Raw genomic sequence first — 4,282 nt, 5'->3', positions numbered from 1 at the left:
TAGTCGGGATAGCAACCTGCGCTTTGGGAAGCTCTTGGAGGGGCGTTCGAGTTCATACTCTTCGGTCGCAAGGACTTCAGTCCATCTGTCAGCTAGCAAATCTTGATCAGCTCTAAGCTGTTGCTGTTTTTTCTTGAGGCTGCTCGCCATGGCCATAAGCCTGCGTTTGAAACGCTCTTGTTCGACGGGATCCTCCGGCATGACAAATTCGTCGTCGCCGAGGCTTGCCTCGTCTTCGGAGGGAGGCATATAATTATCGTCCTCAACCTCTCTGTCTGCCGCTCTCTCATGAGGGCTGGCTTCTCCATCCTCCTGTGCTGAATCTTGCTGGAGGTGGTTGTCTTCGGCACTGTCCGGGGTGTTATTATCTCCCGTACAGGAATCACCGTTTTTGCTTTGGCGGGATTTAGAGCGGCGCCGCTGACGCTGGCGCTTAGGCTGCTTCTTGGAGGGGTCATCATCCGTTGTTCCATCGCCGTTGCCTTCTTTTGGGGTGTCCACCATGTATATATCATACGATGAGGTGGCTTTCCAGTGCCCTATAGGCGCTGGTTCTTGATCGTCTCCTGCATCGGCATCCATACCGTCGATGTCTTCGGAGTCGAAGTCGAGCATGTCGGTTAAATCATCGACAGTGGCTACGAAGTGGGTTGTGGGTGGGCTTTGAATTTCTTCATCATCCGCATCCTGACCTTGCTGACCATAGCCCGGCTAGGGCTCTCCGAAAGAGAGAGACTTTAGTGAATTCAGAATATCGCCAAAGGGCGAGTGCTGAAAGATGTCTGCGGCGGTGAACTCCATGATCGGCGCCCAATCAGGTTCGATCGGTAGGGGAGCGAAGGGCTCGGAGTCTGGAGAGGAGTCCGACTCCTTGGAGTCACGGGCTTCGCAGAGAATAGGGCTAGTGTTCGGCTCGATCGCCGTAGAGATTGCAGCCCCCGAGGCGGTGTCCAACCACCCATCCTCGATTGGCGTAGTTGGCTCCGAATTATGGGTCGGAGCTGATGCGGGTGCGGCCTCCAGGGCACTGTTCGGCGGCAGAGCTAGATCATGCCCATCGTGACAGTGCGGCGCGCTCGGCTGCGGCTCGAATACGTCGAAGATCAAGTCTCCGCGGAGGTCCGCTATGTAGTTTAAACTTCCAAATCTGACCTGACGGCCAAGGGCGTAGCTTTCGATCTGCTCCAGATGGCCAAGCGAATTGGCCCGCAGTGCAAAGCCGCCGAATACGAAGATCTGTCTGGGGAGAAAGGTCTCACCCTGGATCGCGTCGCTGTTAATGATCGGAGAAGCCATCGGGCCTAAAAGTGACGACACAGAGGAACTCTCAATGAAAGCACCAATGTCGGTGTCAAAACCGGCGGATCTCGGGTAGGGGGTCCCGAACTGTGCGTCTAGGCGGATGGTAACAGGAGGCAGGGGACACGATGTTTTACCCAGGTTCGGGCCCTCTTGATGGAGGTAAAACCCTACGTCCTGCTTGATTAATATTGATGATATGGGTAGTACAAGAGTAGATCTACCACGAGATCAGAGAGGCTAAACCCTAGAAGCTAGCCTATGGTATGATTGTTGTTCTGTATGTTGTCCTACGGACTAAAACCCTTCGGTTTATATAGACACCGAAGAGGGCTAGGGTTACACAAAGTCGGTTACAATGGTAGGAGATCTGCATATCCGTATCGCCAAGCTTGCCTTCCACGCCAAGGAAAGTCCCTTCCGGTCACGGGACGAAGTCTTCGATCTTGTATCTTCATAGTCCAGGAGTCCGGCCGAAGGTATAGTCCGGCTATCCGGACACCCCCTAGTCCAGGATTCCCTCACGCATCGTCACCTCATCCTTAGCCAATATTCGCTTAATCTGTAGCCCCTGTTTCGAGTTGCAAATATGAGCAACAGAACCAGTATCAAATACTCAGGCGCTACCACGAGCATTAGTAAGGTACACATCAATAACATGTATATCAAATATACCTTTCACTTTCTCATCCTTCTTATCCACCAAATACTTGGGGCAGTTTCGCTTCCAGTGACTAGTCCCTTTGCAGTAGAAGCACTCAGTTTCAGGTTTAGGTCTAGACATGGGCTTCTTTAGTTGAGCAGCAACTTGCTTGCCGTTCTTCTTAAATTTCCCCTTCTTCACTTTGCCCTTTTTCTTGAAACTAGTGGTCTTGTTAACCATCAACACTTGATGCTCCTTCTTGATTAATACCTCCGCAACCTTTAGCATTGTGAAGAGGACATAATTCTTCTGTGCAACAATGAGGATAATCCTCAAGTTACGGACCCAATCCATGTAGTTGCTACCATCATCTTTCAACTTAGCTTTCTCTAGGAACACATTAAAATTCAAAGGAACAGTAGCACATGCCATTGATCTACAACAACATAGACATGCAAAATACTATCAGGTACTAAGTTCATGATAAATTAAAGTTCAATTAATCATATTACTTAAGAACTCTGACTTAGATAGACATCCCTCTAACCATCTAAGTGATCACATGATCCATATCAACTAAACCATGTCCGATCATCACGTGAGATGGAGTAGTTTTCAATGGTGAACATCACTATGTTGATCATATCTACTATATGATTCACACTCGACCTTTCGGTCCCAGTGTTCCGAGGCCATATCTGCATATGTTAGGCTCATCAAGTTTAACCCGAGTATTCTGCGTGTGCAAAACTGGTTTGCACCCGTTGTATGTGAACGTAGAGCTTATCACACCCGATCATCACGTGGTGTCTCGGCACAACGAACTGTAGCAATGGTGCATACTCAGCAAGAACACTTATACCTTGAAATTTAGTGAGAGATCATCTTATAATGCTACCGCCGGACTAAGAAAAATAAGATGCATAAAGGATAAACATCACATGCAATCAATATAAGTGATATGATATGGCCATCATCATCGCGTGCCTTTGATCTCCATCTCCAAAGCACCGTCATGATCACCATCGTCACCGGCTTGACACCTTGATCTCCATCGTAGCATCGTTGTCATCTCGCCAGCTATTGCTTCTACGACTATCGCTACCTCTTAGTGATAAAGTAAAGCAATTACATGGCGATTGCATTTCATACAATAAAGCAACAACCATATGGCTCCTGCCAGTTGTCGATAACAATTACAAAACATGATCATCTCATACAACAATTTATATATCATCATGTCTTGACTATATCACATCACAGCAAGCCCTGCAAAAACAAGTTAGACGTCCTCTACTTTGTTGTTGCAAGTTTTACGTGGCTGCTACGGGCTTCTAGTAAGAACCGTCTTACCTACGCATCAAAACCACAATGATTTTTCATCAAGTGTGTTGTTTTAACCTTCAACAAGGATCGGGCGTAGTCAAACTCGATTCAACTGAAGCTGGAGAAATAGACACCCACTAGCCACCTGTGTGCGAAGCACGTCGGTAGAACCAGTCTCATGAACGCGGTCATGTAATGTCGGCCTGGGCCGCTTCATCCAACAATATCACCGAATCAAAGTAAGACATGCTGGTAAGCAGTATGACTATTATCGCCCACAACTCTTTGCGTTCTACTCGTGCATATAACATCTACACATAGACCTGGCTTTGATGCCACTGTTGGGAAATGTAGTATTTCAAAAAAAATCCTACGATCATGCAAGATCTATCTAGGAGAAGCATAGCAACAAGAGGGGAGAGTATGTCCACGTACCCTCGTAGACCGAAAGCGGAAGCGTTTAGAAACACGGTTGATGTAGTCAAACGTCTTCGCGATCCAACCAATCCAAGTACCGAACGCACGGCACCTCCGCGATCAGCACATGTTCAGCTCGGTGACGTCCCTTGTACTCTTGATCCAGCTGAGGCCGAGTGAGAGTTCCGTCAGCACGACGGCGTGGTGACGGTGATGATGAAGTTACCGACGGAGGGCTTCGCATAAGCACTACAACGATATGATCGAGGTGTGTAACTATGGAGGGGGCACCGCACACGGCTAAAAGATCAACTTGTGTGTCTATGGGGTGCCCCCTGGCCACGTATATAAAGGAAGAGAGGGAAGAGGTAGCCGGCCCTAGGGGCGCGCTAGGTGTGGGGAATCCTACTAGGACTCCCCAATCCAAGTAGGATTCCCCTCCTCTTTCCTATTCCTAGTAGGAGAATGAGGGAAGGAGGAGGAGGAGAGAAGGAAAGGGGGCCGCCCCCCGAACCCTAGTCAAATTCGGTTTGGGCTAGGGGGGCGCCACTCCCTGGTCGGCCTCCTCTCTTCCATCACTAGGCCCATAAGGCCCAA

Source organism: Triticum dicoccoides, chromosome 7A, assembly GCF_002162155.2.
Source record: "Triticum dicoccoides isolate Atlit2015 ecotype Zavitan chromosome 7A, WEW_v2.0, whole genome shotgun sequence".
NCBI classification, from domain to species: domain Eukaryota; kingdom Viridiplantae; phylum Streptophyta; class Magnoliopsida; order Poales; family Poaceae; genus Triticum; species Triticum dicoccoides.
The sequence above is the reverse complement of the archived record's forward strand: the minus strand, read 5'-3'. Positions refer to the sequence as shown.